The sequence below is a fragment of the Heptranchias perlo genome, unplaced genomic scaffold (assembly GCF_035084215.1).
Source record: "Heptranchias perlo isolate sHepPer1 unplaced genomic scaffold, sHepPer1.hap1 HAP1_SCAFFOLD_63, whole genome shotgun sequence".
NCBI classification, from domain to species: Eukaryota; Metazoa; Chordata; class Chondrichthyes; order Hexanchiformes; family Hexanchidae; genus Heptranchias; species Heptranchias perlo.
In genome coordinates, this window is record NW_027139655.1 from 2,940,780 (window position 1) to 2,962,671 (window position 21,892).

Sequence of the window (21,892 nt, forward strand, 5' to 3'; positions counted from 1 at the left end):
GGATGATCGGCCTTCAGTAACGATGAAACGGGCTTGATGGGCTGAATGGCCTCCTCCTTTCCCTGTGCAGCAGCCGTGAAGGACTTGCCGCCATTTTGTCCAAGATGTCCGGCGAACTTGCCACCATTTTGTCTAAAAATTAGAGCCGGACCTTTCAGGAGCAAGATTAGAAAACATTTCTACACACAAAGGGTCGTAGAAGTTTGAAACTCTCTTCTACAAACGGCAATTGATACTAGCTCAGTTGCTAAATTTAGATCTGAGATAGATAGCTTTTTGGCAATCAAAGGTATTAAGGGATATGGGCCAAAGGCGGGTCTCTGGAGTGAGATCACAGATCAGCCATGATCTTCTCAAACGGCGGAGCAGGAACGAGGGGCTGAATGGCCTACTCCTGTCCCCATGTTCCTATGATATTATTTATATGGAATTCCGGCAGGCATTTGATAAGGTTCCACACATGAGACTATTGGCAAAAATGAAAACACATGGATCTTGAGGCAATGTATTGACATGGGTAGAGAATTGGTTCGGAGATGGGAGACAGAGAGTAGGGATAATGGGTACATACTCCAATTGGCAGGATGCGACTAGTGGTGTCCCCCAGGGATCTGTAACTGGGGTCTCAGCTTGTCACCATATTTATCAATGACTTAGATGAAGGAACAGAGAGTCGTATATCCAAGTTTGCTGATGACACTAAGTTGGGTGGTACAGTAAGTAGTGTGGATGCGAGTGAAAAGTTGCAAAGGGACATTGATAGATTAAGTGAGTGGGAGAAACTATGGCAGATGGAGTTCAATGTGTGGTAATCCACTTTGGACCGATGGTCAGGGTATTTACCAAATGGTAAGAAGCTCGGAACTGTGGAGAAGCAGAGAGAATTAACGGTTCATTTCCATAAATCAGTAAAAGCTAACGGACGGGTCCAAAAATAATTTAAAAGGCTAACGGAGTGTTCGCCTTTATCTCAGGGGGCTGGAATATCAAGAAGTGGAAGTTATGTTCCAGTTATATAAAGCTCTGGTTGGACTGCGTCTGGAGTAACTGCGTTCAGTTTTGGACACTGCACATCAGGAAGGATAGATTGGCCTTGGAGGGGTTGCAGAGCAGATTCACCAGAATGTTACCGGGGCTAAAAAGGTTGAATTATGAGGACAGGCTGCATAGATTGGGCTCGTCTTCCCTCGAGTATCGAAGATTGAGGGGCGGCCTGAGCGAGGTGTTTAACATGTTTAAATTATTCGATAGAATAGAGAGAGAGAGAATCAATTTCCTCTGGGGAATCAAGAACGAGGGGGACATAATCTTAAAATTAGAACCATGCTATTCAGGTTCGAAATCAGGAAGCACTTTTTTACACAAAGGGCAGTAGAAGTCTGGAACCCTGTCCCCCAAAAGGCTGTGAATGCTGGGGGTCAATTGAAGCTTTCAAGACTGAGATCGATAGATTTTTGTTGGGTAAGGGTATCGACGGATAGCGAGCAAAGGCGGATAAATTGATTTGAGGTTCACATCATCTCTGATCTAATTGAAGGGCGGAACAGGTTCAATGGGCTGAATGGCCTCCTCCTGTTCCCAATGGAAATGTTGAGAAAATGCTTTGTTGAGGCTGTGACGTCTGGGTCAACCCCTGTCCAAACAAGGCAGGCCACATTTGGGAGTTTAATAACTTTGAAATGAACATTTTTCTTTTGTGACTTGTGCAACTTCGATCAAGTGAATAGTTATGAATGAGAATCAATGCAGTCATTCTAACTTCTGGCTGGTAACCAGATCAGAGGTTTCCGTAGTGTAGTGGTTATCACGTTCGCCTCACACGCGAAAGGTTCCCGGTTCAATCCCGGGCGGGAACATTATTTTGGGGCACATTTTTCTGTCCTCTGTGAAAGAGCCTGTTTTGTTCAGTTCGACACAAATTCGTGGTCTCACGAGCACTGAACATTTTAAACGGAGCCCTTCAAAATACAGTGTGTAAAATGAGAAAGAATAAAAAGTTCATCGCACAAAAGACATTATTAAACTTTTTCCAACATCCCTCAGTGGCCTTTCATTCTGCAAAATAACGTTATCGGTTAATTAATGGTGAATAACAAAAATATTGTTTTTTTTTTCTTCCATGCGATTAATATAACAAGTGTTCAAAAGTTGCTCTTCTGGCTGGAAATCGCACCCCGGCCGCAGTGGTAAAAGCGGCGAATCTTAACCACTGGACCACCAGCGAGTTTTACTTACAGCATTATCAGATTTAACGAGGATTTCCATTTCTCTGTGATTCAGCTTTTAATCCTTTTTGGCTACTGATTGCGAATATTCCCGTCATTAAATAGGAATAAAGTACAATAGGCTCAGGAAAACCCGGGGAGGTGGCATCCCGCTCACCGAGCCTTTCCAGCAGCATTTATATCACCAAGCACTCGAGTGAATGAACCTTTCTCCGGGGGGGTCTCAATGTGGAAAGGGTGGCGAGGCAAAGTGCTATTTATCCGTCAGGATGGCCGAGCGGTCTAAGGCACTGCTTTCAGGTCGCAGTCTCCTTCCCACTTCCGACATTGGTTACTTTGACTCCTATTTTATTTCTTGCTTGAGCTGCAGTTGATTTTTCGGCCCAGTTGATTTGCTCTTCCCGCAATAACCAACCCGGTCTCGATCCACGGCACGTTTTGACGCCCACCGGCTCATCCCTAAACCAACCTTTAAACGAAAATATGCTTTAAACACAAGGTCGCAACTATGGAGAGAGCAGACACTTGGGGAAATGTACCATCGGAATTAGAGTAGGCCATTCAGCCCATCGAGTGCGCTCCGCCATTTGATAAGATCATGGCTGAACTGTGATCGAACTCCATATACCTGCCTTTGGCCCTTATCCCTTCATACGTTCTTTTGGCAAAAAGCTATCGATCTCAGATTTAAAATTTGCAATTAAGCAAACATCAATTGCCGTTAGGGAAAGAGAGTTCCAAACTTGTTCCATCCTTTGTGTGTGGAAATGTTTTCAAATCTCACTCCTGAAAGATGTAGCTCTAATTTTTGGACTGTGCCCCCAAGTCCTAGAATCCCCAACCAGCGGAAATAGTTTCTCTCTATCCAGAAAATGTCAATGACACAGTCAATGAAAGGTGCAGTTCACGAAGGCGACTCACCAGCACCTTCTCAAGAGCAATTAGGGATGGGCAATAAATGCTGACCTTGCCATTGACACCCACATCCCATGAATGAAGACAAAAAAAGTCGCCTGCATGGCCGAGTAATTTCCTGCTGCTAAACGACGGGAAGAATGAAACCATCGGCTTCAGTCCTTTGAACGAACTGTATACACTTGCCGTCGAGCTCAATCCCCACTTGGTCCTCTGCCCCGAATATCCACTGCATCAGACAATCCTCCATAACATCGAATCTCAGCATGGAAACATCACAGAGGGAGGCCATTCGGCCCATCGTGCTTGCGCCAACTCTTTGAAAGAGCTATCCAATTAGACCCGCTCCCCTTCCCTTTCCCCACAGCCCTGCAAAATTTTCCCCTTCAAGTATTTATCCAGTTCCCCTTTGAATGTTATTATTGAATCTGTTTCCACCAACCTTTCAGGCAGTGCATTCCAGATCATGACAACTCGCTGCGTAATAACATTCTCCTCATCTCACCTCTGTTGCCAATTACCTTAAATCTGTGTCCTCTGGTTACCATTCTTTCTGGCACTGGAAATAGTTTCTCCTTATTTATTCTATCAAAACCGTTCATGATTTTGAAGACCCCTGTTAAATCTCCCCTTAACCGTCTCTGCTCTAAGGAGAACAACCCCAGCTTCTCCAGTCTCTCCACCTCACTGCAATCCCTCATCCCTGGCACCATTCTAGTAAATCACCTCTGCACCCTCTCCAAGGCCTTGACATCCTTCCTAAAGTGTGGTGGGCAGTATTGTGTGATGGCCAGCTGGGGTCTAACCAGTGATTTATAAAGGTTCAGCATAAGTTCCTTGCTTTTGTACTCTATGCCTCTATTAATAAAGTCAACGATTCCGAATACGTTTTCGTTTACAATCTCTTCAACTTGTCCTGCCACCTTCAAAGATTTGTGTACGTATACCCTCAGGTCTCTCTGTTCCTGCACCCCCTTTAAAATTGCACCATTTATTTTAAAGAGCTGGCCAACGCACGATGGGCCGAATGGACTCCTGCGATTCCATGATTCCATGTTTTTGATTACACCTCTATCAAGCGCTTTGGGATATCCCCCAGAAGTGGGAGTCAGCAGTTCACTTTCTCCCTTAACACTTCCATCTGACCTGGGCTGGACTAAATAGGTGTTTTCGTGGTGTAATGGTTATCATGTTGGCGTCACACGCGAAAAACTCCCGGTTTAATCCCGGGACAGAAACAATTTGCTGGAACTTGCTCCTCACAAACCTCCAGGCACGAGCTTTCTCTCGTGTAAATTGGGCTGCAATCCTTTCACATTCAACAACGGCTGCACCAGATTCCTCGTCTCATCACCACTGAACACTTTGAAGCAGACTCCAAAAATAAAGTGCGTAAAATGAGAAGGGATGAAAGTCAGAGAAGTTCGCGTCGTTTCGACATTTACTCGGCAAACTTGTTAGCATTTCGTTCAGTGTGAACCAGAAAGTTGTGGGTTTATTAATGGTAATTGAAAGAATCATCTAAGAGACTTGTATAATTTTGCGTAATTAAGTGAACTGTTTTGTAAAAACAAATGCGCTGACCGGGAATCAAACCCGGGCCATAGTGCTGAAAGCGCCGAATTCTAACCACTCGATAACCATAAACCCGACTTATACATTGTCAACAGATGGTTATAAATATATTGGGCTGCAGCCGTGTTAGATTGAAAATATATTTCTGATTTGTAAGATGTAAATGCATTTCATGACTGCTGCTTACAAATCTATTTAGATATATCTTTTAGTTATTCCTTTTTTGTGGGGTATATATTGTAAATGTATTTTCTGGATATTTATTTCTCTATGTCTTACTTTTCATTACACACAAATACATAACACAGATACACAGAGATATAATGATAACCACCAAGCAGTTACACCCAAATGTATTTATAAGTGTCACAGGTGCAATCATATATATTTATAACAAGATATATCATATTGTAAAAATAATCAAAATAAATTTATAAATGGCACACATAACTTAAACACTCAATTTATAAAGAAGCATGACATCCATTTATGCACATCCATTGTTTAAATTTTCACACCGTCCTGTTCGCAGTCCTGAACAAAGTCCAAACACCGAAAGTCTCAGCGTTTTTTCAGATGCTGCCGGTCCTGTTATTTATTTTGAGCAGTTCCTTTCCTGTGATGTGATGATTCTGGGTTCCGGGTGTGTGTCATTGGATTTGCTGCAGTCATGCTGCCGCGGACAGGTGAAGGCTGCTTCTGAGGCTGCCTGATACCCGGTGGGAGTGGGCGGGATTTGGAAATCTGAAATAAATGAAATGGTGCATGAGAAACTTTCATAAAGGTAAATAACCCGATCGCTACCATCAGACCTCGTAGCGCAACGTTAGCGCGTCTGAATCTAAATCAGAAAGCTGCGTATTTAAATCACGGCGGGGGTCGCATTTGGTTTTAGCGCTGGTAGAATTCTGAATAATTCCGGAATTCATATTGCATTCCCTTTTTCACAATAAACAGAACCCTGCTCTGAATTCTGCCTCACTAGTTCCCCAGTGTCAGGGAGAGAAGCGTCTGATTCACTCATTTATTTATTGCACGAAACATACACAAACACACTTATGAATTCAAAATCAGCCTGCAGCTCCACACACACAGAGATAAACGCAGTCAGATAGACAGGGAAAAACCGGGAAAAAGACAAACCGGTTTGTCACAGAATTGCCTGTACCTCCACGGTCGAATGTCAGGGCTTTTGTTGTTCGCTTTCGTTCCACACCCTGGAATTCAGGAGAATCTGGTACATGGTTTGTTGGATAAGGCACGGGCGCGATGGCCCGAATGGCCTGCTTCTGAGCTGTATCCTTCGAAGATTCTGAACTCAGCCCCTGGGAGGGGAGGCCGGTTCATGTGGAAAAAGATCCGGATGAGAATGATCTGATTCATAAAGGGGAGGGAAATTAGGGAGCTCCTTCGGAACATTAATTACTTGAAAATGAAGACATTTTCCAGAGTATCTTGTTTGGTTTTGATGAATGAAATGTTAGTAAAAAGGCATCCGTGGAGAAGGATTGTGAGCTTTTAGGACTAGAGGGGAAATGAGGAGATTTTTTTTTTCACACAGAGGGTTGTTCCGATCTGGTAGCCACTCCCTGAAAGGGTGGTGGAAGCAGCTTTCATAGGAACTTTCAAAAGGCAATTGGACAGGTACTTGAAGAGAACTGATTTGCAAGGTTACGGGGAAAAGGCTGGGTTTTTTGGACTAAATTGGACAGCTCTTTCAAAGAGTAGGCACGGCAACACGGCCGAATGGCCTCCTTCTGTGCTGTAATAGTCTATGATTCTGGTCCATGATTTTAGTGTGGGACAGGAGAGATGTTGTTTAAAGAGAAGTAAAAATGTCCCAATCAGAGCAGAGAGAGGTGACTGGTCAGTTCCCCTCTGCCCAGTATAAGTCAGCAGCGGTTACCAGTTCGCTTTACACGCGAACGGCCCTGCTTTCGATCCTGGGCGGACAATTTAAGTTGCAATTGCTGTTTACAATCTATATTAATGACTGAGATGAGGGGACCGAGTGCAATGTATCTAAGTTTGCTGATGATACAAAGGTCGGTTGGAAAGTAAGCCGTGAGGAGGACGCAAAGGGAGGTCGACAGGTTAAGTGATTGGGTAAGAAGGTGGCAGTTGGAGGATAAAGTGGGAAAATGTGAAATTGTCCACTTTGGTAGGAAGAATAGAAAAGCAGAATATTTTTTAAAAGGTGAGAGTCCAATAAATGTCGGTATTCAGAGGGAGTTTGGTGAACTTGTAAACAAATCACAGAAAGTTAACATGCAGGAACAGCAATCAATTAGGAAGAAAAATGGTATGTTGGCCTTTTTGAAAGGAGGTTGGAGTATAAGAGTAAGGAAGTCTTGCTGCAATTAAATAGGGCTTTGGTGAGAACACACCTGGAGTACTTTGATGTCGTCTACATGGATTTTAGCAAGGCTTTTACAAGGTCCCAAATGACAGACTGGTCAAAAAAGCTGCGATTGCACTAGAGAGGGTACAGAGGAGATTTACGAGGAGGTTGCCATGGCTGGAGAATTTTGGCTGTGAGGAAAGATTGGATAGTCAGGGGTTGTTTTCTTTGGAACAGAGGAGGCTGAGTGGTGATTTAATTGAGGTGTACAAAATTATGAAGGGCCCAGACAGAGTGGAGGCGAAGGACCTATTTACCTTAGCAGGGAGGTTAATAACTTGGAGGCATAGATTTTAAATGATTGGTGGAAGGATTTAAGGGGAGCTGAGGAGAATTTTTTTCACCCAGAGGGTGGTAGGGGTCTGGAACTCACTGCCTGACTGGGTGGTCGAGGCAGAATCCGTCGTGACATTTAAAAAAATACTTGGATATGCACTTGAAGTGGCGTAACCTACAAGGTGAAAGACCGAGTGCTGGAAAGTGGCATTCGGCTGGGTAGCTCATTTCCGGCCGGTGCGGACAGGATGGGCCGAATGGCTTGCTTTTGTGCCGTAAGTTTGCTGTGATTCGACAAAATTGGCAATTCTTTTTTGTAACAGCATATTCCCAACCCAGGCCGCCGTGATGAAAACACCGAAGCCGAACGACGAGGCCAGCAGGGAAGGCATGTAAGAGTGTTAAATATATCAGGGAGTGTTTGCATTCGGTACAATTAATATTTCAGCTCCCAGTTACTGCAGATCAGGGATCAAAACCTGACATCAGCATCAGGACGCTCAGAATATTTTCTTTTTATTCGTTCATGGGATGTGGGCGTTGCTGGCGAGGCCGGCATTTATTGCCCATCCCAAAAAGCCCTTGAGAAGGTGGTGGTGAGCCGGCTTTTTAAACCGCTGCAGTCAGTGTGGCGAAGGATCTCCCACAGTGCAACGAACCAACAGACAAAGCACCGGTGGGCGCGCCGGTTGCAGGAGAGCTGGTTGTCGGTGATATCGACGCTGTGAGCGAGACCAGACCGTTCCCATGTTTCCACAAACAATGTCCCATCCTTTATTTCTGGAAAAGTAACACTGATAGTGGATAATTGCATTTCTGTGGCTGCAACATGTAACTTTGGCTCGGTGACACGCTGCTTTAGTGTATCTTGCAAGAAAAAGGACCAGACGGTCTCTGTGGCGCAATCGGTTAGCGCGTTCGGCTGTTAACCGAAAGGTTGGTGGTTCGAGCCCACCCAGGGACGAAAATTGCACCTTTTTCGTCCCACTTTTGGATTCATTGCCTCATTCTGATCGCACTGAAGCCGGTGCCAGGTTTCAATTCCTGATCAGCAGTAACTGGGAGCACTTTAAATGGCTCCGATCTCTTAATCTCATTTCAAGTTTTCTAATGTGTGATTTGGCTGCAAGAAAACACTCTGTGAACAATGTCATCTGAGCATGCCTGATTCGCCATAATTTACACTGCGGTCGGATATCAGGCACATGAAAAAAAAACAGTGAAATGTTTGTGTGGGCGCGATGCTCTGGGATTCCCTGACTGACCATCGTCACCGATCCTTCTCTGCAGCCTTCCGAAATACAGCGCAGTAAATGTATCTCTGTGAAATGAGCTCCTGGACAGTAATACGGAAATTAGTTTGGCTGAGGGGTTATATCCCTATCACGAGGCTGGAGCTGTCAGGTTTCCGTAGTGTAGTGGTTATCACGTTCGCCTAACACGCGAAAAGTCCCCGGTTCGAAACCGGGCGGAAATATTTTGAAACGTTGTCCCCATTAAAAATGATTAAATATTTAACGATTCACATTGGTGATTAAATGTGAACAAAGTCCATATCTCCAAGCCCTGTTAATGCAGTCCGCTGAGAGCAGGCGATGAATGCCAGCGTGATATTGGGGGTGAAGGCTGCTTCCAATGCTGTCTCATTACCGGTGGGATCTGGCGGAGATTTGATAAGCCTCATCCATTCAACCAATATATGAAACGGTGTTTGAGAAACATTCAAAAAATATAATAACATCCAGGATCCTGTCTTCAGAGTGCGCGGCGCAAAGGTCTGACTCCGGATTAAAAGGCTGGTGAACTTGCTTCTGCTTTCTGAAATGTACTTGTCCATCCTTCAGAGGTCATGGGAAATATGTTTTTTGCCTTTCGAAAAAAGACGCGAAAGTTAGAGACATGTTTTGTTTTCAACACGGCTGGTGAAATGGCCAGACGATCATAAATTCGCAGTCGCCTTTGAAACATTTAAAGGCGACTACCTAAAAATCACTTCGTGCAAATTTAAAATCACGGTTCCTATTTATTTCGGTCTGAAAGAAATAACGATAAACGTGTCAGTCAGTGCCCGCGGTGAGACGGTGATGAACTTGTTTGTTGCGAAGTTCACCGCTGGGCTAAAGTTGACGCCGTTTCAAGGACGCGAACCCACTCAATGCAAAGGATGAGCTCATAACCAACAGGTCCCGTCAACGTCAAACACCTCCTTTCTTGTTCAATAGAGGGAGCAGAGGCGTGTCCATCATCAGACGCCAGCAACTTTAAGAAATGGAACAGATAAAGACATAGATGCAAGTTCCAAATCTTTTCAATGCAAAGTTATTTCACTTTATTTGAAGTGCCGTGAGGCTAAAAACGGGTCCGAGATGATTTGCGTTCACTCGTGACTTGTTTTCCAGTGTTTGTCCGTCAGGTTTGCAATTCAATTTGTATTGGATATTGAAGATATTTCAGGATGATTGCACAACATACCATGTGTAAAGCAACCATCTTGATAACTTCAATCATCACACACTCTACATCGACGCTGCAGAGGCCCCAGCACCCCTTTCAATATTGTTTTTCTCAACTCACAGTTTTCAAAAGGGAATTGGATAAACGCTTGGATCAAACTTTTTCAGGGTTATGGGGAAACAGCACGCGAGTGGGACGAACTGGACAGCTCTTTCAGAGAGCTGGCACTGGCACGATGGGCTGAATGGCGCTATCTTATTCTATGATTCTATTAATAGATCAATTTCCGCCTTTCACTGAGCCTCCCTAAATGGAGCGCAGTAATCGTGTCCCTGTGAAATGAGCTCCTGAACAGTAATACGGAAATTAGCGTGGCTGAGCGGTTTGAAACTCTGGTTAGGCACCTAACAGGAAATGTCCTCTCTAAGATTGATTAGTTTATCAATTATCTCCCCCCTTTCGATCTTAAATGTCTTTACATATCTTTTTGATCTCTTCTTCTACTGTCATGCCCACAATACGAGTCTCCCTGGTAAATACTGAAGCAAAGTGATTATTTAATATTTCTGCCATTTCGCTGTCATTGCCTGTGAGTTTGTCGTGTGTCTCCCTTAGTGGCCCTATTATCATAGAATCATAGAATCATAGAATCATAGAAGTTACAACATGGAAACAGGCCCTTCGGCCCAACATGTCCATGTCGCCCAGTTTATACCACTAAGCTAGTCCCAATTGCCTGCACTTGGCCCATATCCCTCTATACCCATCTTACCCATGTAACTGTCCAAATGCTTTTTAAAAGACAAAATTGTACCCGCCTCTACTACTGCCTCTGGCAGCTCGTTCCAGACACTCACCACCCTTTGAGTGAAAAAATTGCCCCTCTGGACCCTTTTGTATCTCTCCCCTCTCACCTTAAATCTATGCCCCCTCGTTATAGACTCCCCTTAAGAGACATGTTTTGTTTTCAACACGGCTGGTGAAATGGCCAGACGATCATAAATTCGCAGTCGCCTTTGAAACATTTAAAGGCGACTACCTAAAAATCACTTCGTGCAAATATTCCTATCCTAAATTTTCTTTGGCTGTTGATGTGTCTCGAATACTTTGCTTTTTTTGATATTCCTTTTTTGCCTTTCCAATAGATCTTCAGACTTCTTTCCCAGTCTTATCACATTCCCCTCTCTCCTTTATTGGCTAGTGTGTGCCCTTTTCTTCAGTTTAAATTTTGCCCTTGTTTCTTTATTCATCCCTGGTGTGTCATTTCTGGCTAGTTTGTTCTTGCTTTTTAGTGGGATATATTTCTCCTGGACTCTATTTATCACCGTTTTAAATGTTTCCCACTGCTGTTCTATTTCTTTGTCCAGGTCATTAATATGTCAAACATATCACCGTTTGAAACTTCTCAAGTCACATTTCCATGAAAAAGCCAGTTGCTTTTGTGGGAGGAGCAAATCAACTTGGTCTAAAAATCAGCTGCAGCCCAATCCACAAATAAAATATTTTCACGACTTCGTAAAAATAAGCAATGTCAGAAGAGGGATTCGAACCCACGCCTACCGGAAGAGATTGCGTCCTGAACGCAGCGCCTTAGACCGCTCGGCCATCCTGACTACAAATTTAACGTTTCATTATGCATCAATTCTGCACCGTTGGCCAGTGAACGCAACATAAAAGTTTTAAATGATACTCGCCCAACGTGGGGCTCGAACCCTCGACCCTGAGATTAAGAGTCTCATGCTCTACCGACTGAGCTAGCCGGGCCTGATGGTACATCACCGCCTTATCTATTATTGCAGCAAGCAGGAGAAAGACTCCATTTCAAATTATTGGAATCAATTCTGAGTGACAGGATCAACTGTCACTCCGAAAGGCACGGACGAATCAAGGACAGTCAGCATGGATTTTTTAAGTGGAGGTCGTGTCTGACTAACCTGATTGAATTTTTCGAGGAGGTGACAAGGAGGATCGATGAGGGTAGCGCAATTGATGCAGTCGACATGGATTTTCGCAAGGCTTTTGAAAAATTCCCACATGGCAGATTGGTCAAAAAAGTAAAGGCCCATAGGATCCAAGGGAATGTGGCTTATTGGAGCCAAAATTGGCTCAGTGGCAGGAAGCAAAGGGTAATGGTCGACGGGTGTTTTTTGTGGCTGGAAGACTGTTTCCAGTTGGGTGCTGCAGGGCTCCGTACTTGGTCCTATGCTTTTTGTGGTATACATTAACAATTTGGACTTAAACGTCGGGGGCATGATTAAGAAATTTGCCGGTGACACAAAAATTGACCGTGTCGTTGATAGCGAGGAGGAAAACTGTAGACTGTGGGGGTTCAGGCAATTTTCTGATAACAAAGCACTCAATCCATCTCTGAATGAATTTTGAACGAATACGTGTGTTTGACCCAGCACAGGCACGATGGGCCGAATGATCTCCTCTTGTGGACTAACATAATACGATGATACCAAGTGTTGTCAGACAGAAAAGCAACATATTCCAAATAAGAGCAGAGAGAGGAAACTAGTCTAACAGCATAACAGCACGGTGAGATATTGTATTTGAGAAGGATGAGGAGGGATAGTTTTTCAAGGTGGTAGTCACTTAGGGTATCATTTGTGACTTTGATAAGGACCATTTCATGCTGCGACAGTCTCTGGCACTGTGTGTGAGTGTGGGATTCATTCTGTATCTGTCAGTCTCTGGTACTGTGTGTGAGTGTGGGATTCATTCTGTATCTGTCAGTCTCTGGTACTGTGTGTGAGTGTGGGATTCATTCTGTATCTGTCAGTCTCTGGTACTGTGTGTGAGTGTGGGATTCATTCTGTATCTGTCAGTCTCTGGTACTGTGTGAGTGTGGGATTTATTCTGTATCTGTCAGTCTCTGGTACTGTGTGTGAATGTGGGATTCATTCTGTATCTGTCAGACTCTGGTGCTGTGTGTGAGTGTGGGATTCATTCTGTATTTGTCAGTCTCTGGTACTGTGTGTGAGTGTGGGATTCATTCTGTATCTGTCAGTCTCTGGTACTGTGTGTGAATGTGGGATTCATTCTGTATCTGTCAGACTCTGGTGCTTTGTGTGAGTGTGGGATTCATTCTGTATCTGTCAGTCTCTGGTGCTGTGTGTGAGTGTGGGATTCATTCTGTATTTGTCAGTCTCTGGTACTGTGTGTGAATGTGGGATTCATTCTGTATCTGTCAGTCTCTGGTACTGTGTGTGAGTGTGGGATTCATTCTGTATCTGTCAGTCTCTGGTACTGTGTGTGAATGTGGGATTCATTCTGTATCTGTCAGTCTCTGGTACTGTGTGTGAGTGTGGGATTCATTCTGTATCTGTCAGTCTCTGGTACTGTGTGTGAGTGTGGGATTCATTCTGTATCTGTCAGTCTCTGGTACTGTGTGTGAGTGTGGGATTTATTCTGTATCTGTCAGTCTCTGGTACTGTGTGTGAATGTGGGATTCATTCTGTATCTTGTCACTCTCTGATACTGTGTGTGAGTTTGGAATTGATTCTGTATCTTGTCAGCAGTGTGTGTGAGAGTTTGTGATTAATTCTTTATATAAAACTGTGTGTTAGTGTGGGATTCTTTCGGTATCTGTCAGTCTCTGGTACTCCATGTGACTGTGGGACTCATTCTGTATATACAGTCTCAAGTACTGTATGTGGGAGTTGAATTCATCCTATATATGCAGTTACTCATACTGCATGTGATTGTGGGATTCATTCTGTATATACAATCTCCAGTACTGTATGTGGGAGTTGAATTCATCCTATATATGCAGTTACTCATACTGCATGTTAGTGTGGGATTCATACTGTACCTGTCAGTCTCTGGCACTGTGTGTGAGTGTGGGATTAACTGTGTGTCTGTCAGTCTCTTGTACTGTATGTGAGTTTGGGATTCGTTCTGCATCTGTGAGAGTTGGAGTCATTCTGTGTCTGTGTGTCTCTGGTACTGTCTCTGAATGTGAGATTCATTCTGTATCTGTACGTAATTATTCTCTCAGATTAAATTATGGTGTTCAATATTGCAGCTTTTATATCTCAATCTTTAAATAGTTTTACTCCTTGTTTAATTGGTAAATATGGACATACTTTCGGATTTGATGCTGGAGGTTTTAACCAGATTATTTGTGTGCTTTTTGGAGTACTATTAAATCTGTATCTCTGTGAGTACTGTTGTGGATGATAATGTATCTTTAAAACTGATAAGGTGACATTTTTGAATTGGTATGTAATGTGTAGATCAGTCTGTAGAAATGGAATTGATACCGTATCTTTCAGTCTAATATTGTATGAGATTTTTGGACTGGTATGTAATGTGTATCTCAGTCTGCACTAATAGAATTGATACTCTATCTTTAAATCTCATTCTACGAGTTCATTCTGAACAGGTATCTAATTTGTCTCTCAGGTTTACTATCTTTCAATATTTCTCAATCTGATACTCTGCCTGAGTTTTGGACTTGTGTGCAATTTGTATCATATGATACACATTTCGAATGGATATTCCATGGATTAAAGTCATGTGTGTGAGAGTTCTGGGCTAGTATTCAATTTGAATCTCGGGGTACATTATTGGGATTCATTCTGTACCTTTGAATCGGGTACCATGTGTGATTTCTATCTGGTATTTAATTCGTAGCTAATGTTGCTCTATTGTGAGATTGACACAGTGCCTTTCACTCTGAGTGTGTGATTTTGGACTGGGATTTTTGTATCTACCTGTCAGCGGGACTGAGTTCGGGGGGAATGGAACAGTGTCAGCCTCACCTACTCTGCTTGACTGTTGGGTTGAAAATGTGTCTCTGGAAATTGTGATCAGTGTGGGACTGACTACTTCTGCTGTCTGTGACTGTGGAACTGATGACCTGTCTGTGTCTCTGTGCTCTGTGAGTGATAATATACTTACTGTGTGTGAGAAGGAGCTGGCTGCACTGTTCCTTCTGCCTCGGGTGGAGGAAGCATCACATTTATTCTGGATCGTTCAAGGGTTTGCCTGGAGAAAGAAAATGATCTCTTGTTACTCAGGAACAGGTGAGGTAGAAAAGACAGAAGTGATCAGTTTAATATCTCTGTTAATGATCATTTTGAATATCCACAAATGAAATCCAGTGATACAAACAGTGTCAGTGTCTGACTCCACTGCAGTACTGCAGCACTCAGCTTCTGCATACCAGGTGTGTTGGGCTGTTTTACAACAATTTAATGACATCCAGACACGGCCCAACCCCTGCACCGATCCATGAATGGGACGACCCGATGTAGCAGGGACCTTTGCACAGGTCAGGTTTCAAATCCCCTCTCCCATGGGACTAACCGTTCAACGGAAACCAAACAGCCGCTGTTTAAAATGTGTCCTTCACACTTCTCACCTGATGCCTGCAATAGATGCTCTTTGTATAACTCCCCACATCCTTACTGTCCGGCTCTGTTTCCACTCTTCACTGTCCAATAACAATAAACAGGGTGAGGCTGGAACTAAACCAGGACCATTCACTACTGGTTTGGGGAGAGAAAGCAGCAATGATTTTAATAGCAGGTTCTTCCCATTCACTCTCCCTTCCCCTGGACACACCCTGTCCACACACAGCCCGAGAATGACCTCTCCCTTCCCCCCTCTCACTCCATGTTCCGGGACCAGTTCCTGATCCACTCCGCCTCTTGCAAACAGCCCCCGGACTCCCCCTGAACTTCCCCCGGACTCAATGCCGATCTCTGAGCCCATCTGCGGACACGGTCCCGAAGCGATGAGCTGCTGTAACGAGGCTGCTCTTTGCTCCCTTCCCCCGGGGGCCGTGATCTCTCCATTCCCGGCTGTTTTAAACCATCTTCTTCCACTCACTGAGGGAATGGCGCCCACAATTCCCAATCCAAAAATCGATGGCAACTTTCCCCAATTGGAATTTTTCCGAGTCTGAGCAAAGGAAGTGGGTCTGGGGGAAAGGTCAGAGGGAATGGGGTCCACAGGCAGTGCAGGAACAGGCACCAGAATGGGAAACAGATGGGATTCCACCAGTGCCTAACGCTGGAATCCAGACTGACTTTACAATCTCCAACTATTAAACTAGATGTTTCCATCCCTGCTGTTTCTCTCGGGGTCTTTTGATGGTAAAGAGCCTTTCAGAGATAACGTGAGCGGCTGTGAAATCAGCCAATGGATTCTCTTCATTAATGGCCCCTATAATGTGTGACTGAGAGAGGATTTCTCAAACCAATCCTGGAGAAACATGGGAGGAAAGTGGGAGTCGGTGTATTTGCTGGGACCGTGTAGGGTTAATATCAGGCAGCAACAGTCGCAGATTAATTTAACCGGAGTGAAACTGTAGGTCACTGAGAGTAATATCGAACAGCCCTGAGCTGTAAAACTGCAGATAGTACAACAGGCATTAGAGGGTTAAATGTGACCCATTGTTTCTGTCCCTCTCTGTACTGTCCCTGAGTGTGGGATTAATAGTGTTTCTGACCCTTGTACAATATCAGTGAGAGATGTGATTGCATCTTCTGTCTCTCCAACGCGATCTTTCTGGATAAAACGGCACTTTCCCGGTCAGTCTGGAACTAATACTGTTAACGTCTGTCTGTCACTGTGTCTCACCGCTCTCTCTGTCTCTATCACCGTGTCTGCCTCCCTCTCTCTCTCTCTGGTCCTGTATATGAAGGTGGATACTGTTATTGAGCGTGATTTGGACACAGATCGGAAGTGTAAGACTGATACTGTCTCTCTCTCTCTCTATTGCTGGACATGAAAGTGGGATACTGTCTGATATAAAATAGAGAGAATGAGATGTCCGGGCCGGGCCTCACTGTAACTGGGGATGTTTCGGCTCCAGTCCCAGTTCATGGTCATAATCTTTTCACAGATTCAGGGCGAGAGTCTCTGTGAGACGGTAACACTGGCGGAGAAACTCCGCGTCATAACTCAAACCCCAGCAGATGAGATTCTCCAAATAAGCTGGAATAAGGTGTTTGTGAAACGCTGAACCCGTCTGGGAGGGGATGTGTGGGGAGATAGAACAGGGAAACAGACTGAAATGGAGGAGCCGAGTTGACTTGTTATTGAATGGACTGAATTTAGGCAGGAATATTAACGATTTCTCATTGTAACGGGGCTTATTTGAAAGCTTCGGGTTTTGGGAATCCTTGAATATGAAGCCCGGGTCTGTCAGGGTTTGTGCGGAGCGCTGAGGTTCGGTTCTATTATCGATAAACGGTTTGAAACTGTCGGATGGAGAGAACTGGAGGTGGAGCTGGAAGATCAGAGGCCACTCTCCGCTCTGTCACTCTGACTGTCTCCTCCCCTCCCGATTTCTCTGTTTAATCCCCCATATGGAACCAAAGCGGGTCGGTGGACTCTAAACACGGTTTACTCGTTAACAGGACGAAAGGCGAGTCATGTTCCTGATCTCCTGGGCACCAAGCAATTCACTGTTATTTGTTTCTGTACAGAGTTACATTTCAGTGATTCCCCAGTGAGTTTGATGCGTTATGTAAATAATCCAACAAAATAGAACAGAAACGGAGCGAAGCGCTGAATTCCACAGATGTAGAAAGGTTAGTCGAGCAGTTCTGGTGATTCTTTACGAGCCCAGCATGGCAAGTAGTTTAAATAAATACAAGAAACCTGGTGATGTGTGGGCTGGGATCTATAAGTCACCGTTTAAAGTACCGGACTGTGGTCACTGCCCCGACTCCAGTCCCATTAATTCCTCATCTCGTCCACAACGAAACAAAAGCAGCTCAAAGCCACACTGGTAGCATGATATTCGCGTTTCCCTTCAGACAGTCACCAGTCCTTTCACAGATACAGAGGGTGGCTCTGAAAAGAGCCTTTACATCGAGTTACATTGAACCTACAGCACAGAAACAGGCCATTCTGCCCAACTAATCTATGCCAGCGTTTATGCTGCTGATGAGCCTCCTCCTTCCTTACTTCATCTAACCCTATCGGCATATCCTTCTATTCCTTTCTCCCTCATGTGCTGATCTATCTTCCCCTTAAATGTCCCTCTGTTATTTGCCTCAGATACAACCTCGTAGTTCCAAGTTCCACATTCTAACCACTCTCTGGGTAAAGCAATTTCTCCTGAATTCCCTATTTGATTTATTAGTGAATATTTTATATTTATTACCTGAAGTTTTGGACTCCCCACAAGTGTAAACATTTTCTCTACATCTATCCGAACAAACCCTATCATTATCTTAAAAACCTCGATCAGATCAACCCTCAGCCTTCTCTTTTCTTGTGAAACGAGACCCAGTCTGTTCAGCCTTTCCTGATAAGAATATCCTCTCATTTCTGGAATCATTCTTGTGAATCTTGTTTGCACCTTCTCCAATGCCCCTATGTCTATAATATGGAGACGAGACCTGTTCGCAGTATTCCAAGTCTGGTCTAAACAAGGTTCTGTACAAGTTTAACATGACTTCTTTGCTTTTCAACTCTATCCCTCTCGAAATGAATCCTAGTGTTTGATTTGTCTTTTTATGACCTGATTAACCTGGGTCGTTACTTTTAGTAATTTGTGTATCTGTACCACTAGATCCCTTTGCTCCTCTATCCCGTTTAGACTCTTATTATCCAAGCAGTGTGTGACCTCCTGATTCTTCATTCTGCAAGTTTATTAATGCCCTCTTGCATTTTGATGCTTTCTTCCTTTGTATTAACTAAATCCCCCAAGTTGGTGTCGTCCACAAATTTTGGAATTGTACTTCCGATTCCCGAATCCAAATCGTTAATGTAAATTGTGAAGAACAGTGGTCCCATCACCTGGAACTCCACTTCCCACGTTTTGCCACTCTGAGTAGCGACCCTTAACCTCTATTCTCGGCTTTCAATTTTGTACCCAACTGACCTGACTCCACGTGCTCCGAACTTAGCCATGAGTCTACAATGTGGTACATTATAGAAGGCCTTCGGAAAACCCAAATATATCACATCTACTGCATTAAACTTGTCTACACTTTCTGTTCCTTCTTCAAAGATTTCAATAAGGTTGGTCCTGTCCTTTGGGTTATCAGATTAAGCCTTGGCCGGTTTACTTGCTCTTGGAGCTCACAATGCTGGTTTTCTTCGGCATCAGCACGGCCTGGATATCAGACAACACCCTGAGCGATGGTCACCCGTCCCAGCAGCTTGTTGAGCTCCTCGTCGTTGCGGATGGCCAGCTGCAGGTGTCTGGGGATGATGCGGGTCTTCTTGTTTGTCCCGGGCCGCGTTGCCGGGCAGCTCGAGGATTTCAGCCGTCAGATACTCGATGCACAGCAGCCAGATAGACCGGGGCTCCGGCACCCACACGTTCAGCATAGTTCCCCTTTCGCAGGAGCCTGTGAACACGGGTAACAGGGAACTGCAGTCCGCCCCGGGATGAGCGAGACTTGGCCTTGGACAGAGCTTTACCGCCGGTTTTTCCTCTTCCAGACATTTCCACAATCTCACAAACACTTTCAAAAAGAATGAAGAAATCCTCCCGCACTCGCCCTTCTTATACCTTCTGGAGGAGTACAGTGGGGACACTTGTGATGGGTCTCTCTCAGAGTGTTTACACTGCCCGCTCACCCTCACTGATATTCTATCTTTGAACTGCTGTAATATTGACCTTTAGTAATATTGCTGCTCCTCCTCCTTTCCCTATTTCCCTGTCCTTTTTAAAGTTCTTATGGACTTGAATATTAAGCTGCCATTCCTGCCCAGTTGGTAGTCAGGTCTCTGTAATGATTTAATGGAATTATTTAACTTTACTCAATGGCTGATGTGAGCTGTGGTAAAATGTATTTCCAGCTGGTCAAGTATTGCAAGTATCGACTGTCTCTTCATTCCGATATCAGGTGAAGAATTACTGGCTGGTGTGGAATTTCCATTGATTGGGGGTTGGCTAAATCTACTGGGCGGAAACAGGAACTGCAACAGAGCGAGAAAGGATCCGTCAGAAACCAGTTCAAATGAAGAACAAAATCCAACAGCCTGCAGTGTCTGTTCAGGATCTGATGTTTGGGAATTATTTTAATGTTGATTATTTTCAGCGATGGTGGTATAGTGGTGAGCATAGCTGCCTTCCAAGCAGTTGACCCGGGTTCGATTCCCGGCCATCGCAATTAAGTGTTCTTATTAGTTTATTTCCATCAGAAACTGTTAAGTTTACAATCGAATTTGATGCAGTTCAGTTGGAAATTGTTTCCAAGACAGAATCGAGTGTAATTGCAGTAAAATGTTATCAACCTTCATTTATTTTCCCTATCGAAGGAAAAGAGGAAAAACATGCTGGAAATACTGATTTGCCAAGGGTCGAATGAGAGTGAGGAAGGGAAATGATATGTTAGCCTTTTTTGGAAGGGTGTTGGAATATAAGAGTGAGGAGGTCTTGCTGCAATTGTAGTATGAGGAAATATTGTGCAAAATTGGACAATATTGGTTGGAGTTTAGAAGAATGAGAGTTGATCGCATTGAAATGTATAAAATTCTTAGACGGCTTGGCAGTGTGGATGCTGAGAGTCTGATTCCCCTGGCGGGAGAGTCAAGAACGAGAGCTCATACTCTCAAGATGAGGGGTCGGCCATTTAGGACCAACATGAGGAAACATTTCTTCACTCGAAGGATTGTGAATCTTTGGAATTCTCTACAACCCAGAGGGCTGTGGATGCTCAGTCGTTGAGTTATATTCAAAGCTGAGATCGATAGATTTTAAGAGAGCAACATGCATTATAAAAGTGAGAGCACCATGCATTATAAAAGTGAGAGCACCATGCATTGTTATCAGTGAGAGCACCATGCATTTAAAAAAGTGAGAGCACCATGCATGACAAACAGTGAGAGCAGCATTGATTATGAACAGTGAGACCAATATGCATTTTAAACAGTTAGAGCACCGTGCATTATAAACAATGAGAGCACCGTACATTATAAACAGTGAGAGCAACATGCATTATAAACAGTGAGAGCACCATGCATTATAATCAGTGAGAGCAGCATTGATTATGAACAGTGAGACCAATATGCATTATAAACAGTGAGAGCACCATGCATTATAAACAGTAAGAGCACCGTGCATTATAAACAGTGAGAGCACCATGCACTATAAACAGTGAGAGAACCATGCATTGCAAACAGTGAGAGCAGCATTGATTATGAACAGTGAGACCACGATGCATTTAAAACAGTGAGAGCACCGTGCATTATAAACAGAGAGAGCACCATGCATTATAAGCAGAGAGAGCACCATGCATTGTAAACAGTGAGAGCACCATGCATTATAAACAGTGAGAGCACCATGCATTTTAAACAGTGAGAGCACCATGCATTTTAAACAGTGAGAGCACCACGCATGATAAACAGTGAGAGCACCGTGCACGATAAACAGTGAGAGCACCGTGCACGATAAACAGTGAGAGCACCATGCATTATATACAGTGAGTGCACCATGCATTACAAGCAGTGAGAGCACTATGCACATTAAACAGTGAGAGCACCATGCATTATAAACTGTCAGAACACCATGCATTATAAACAGTAGGAGCACAATGCATTATAAACCGTGAGAGCACCATGCATTATAAACAGTGAGAGCACCGTGCATTATAAGCAGTGAGAGCACAAAGCATTATAAACAGTGAGAGCACAATGCATTGAATGCAGTGAGAGCAACATGCATGATAAACAGTGAGAGCAACGTGCATTATAAACAGTGAGAGCACCATGCATTATAAACAATGAGAGCAACGTGCATTATAAACAGTGAGAGCACCATGCACATTAAACAGTGAGAGCACCATGCATTATAAACTGTCAGAACACCATGCATTATAAACAGTAGGAGCACAATGCATTATAAACAGTGAGAGCACCATGCATTATAAACAGTGAGAGCACTGTGCATTATAAGCAGTGAGAGCACAAAGCATTATAAACAGTGAGAGCACAATGCATTGAATGCAGTGAGAGCAACATGCATGATAAACAGTGAGAGCAACGTGTATTATAAACAGTGAGAACACCATGCATTATAAACAATGAGAGCAACGTGCATTATAAACAGTGAGAGCACCATGCATTA

General features: G+C 43.9%; 6 non-coding genes across 6 annotated transcripts; 4 read left to right on the forward strand and 2 right to left on the reverse strand.

The window, feature by feature from the left end:
- Positions 1-1,783: 1,783 nt before the first annotated feature.
- trnav-cac (transfer RNA valine (anticodon CAC)) lies at positions 1,784-1,856 on the forward strand. Its single transcript has one exon. It is a non-coding gene; the product is annotated as a tRNA-Val (tRNA).
- A 6,426-nt stretch (positions 1,857-8,282) lies between these two features.
- On the forward strand, positions 8,283-8,356 carry trnan-guu (transfer RNA asparagine (anticodon GUU)). The gene has a single exon. It is a non-coding gene; the product is annotated as a tRNA-Asn (tRNA).
- A 440-nt stretch (positions 8,357-8,796) lies between these two features.
- trnav-aac (transfer RNA valine (anticodon AAC)) lies at positions 8,797-8,869 on the forward strand. Its single transcript has one exon. It is a non-coding gene; the product is annotated as a tRNA-Val (tRNA).
- Positions 8,870-11,375: 2,506 nt separating this feature from the next.
- On the reverse strand, positions 11,376-11,459 carry trnal-cag (transfer RNA leucine (anticodon CAG)). Its single transcript has one exon. It is a non-coding gene; the product is annotated as a tRNA-Leu (tRNA).
- A 78-nt stretch (positions 11,460-11,537) lies between these two features.
- trnak-cuu (transfer RNA lysine (anticodon CUU)) lies at positions 11,538-11,610 on the reverse strand. Its single transcript has one exon. It is a non-coding gene; the product is annotated as a tRNA-Lys (tRNA).
- An 8,254-nt stretch (positions 11,611-19,864) lies between these two features.
- trnag-ucc (transfer RNA glycine (anticodon UCC)) lies at positions 19,865-19,936 on the forward strand. The gene has a single exon. It is a non-coding gene; the product is annotated as a tRNA-Gly (tRNA).
- The last annotated feature ends 1,956 nt before the right edge of the window (positions 19,937-21,892 follow it).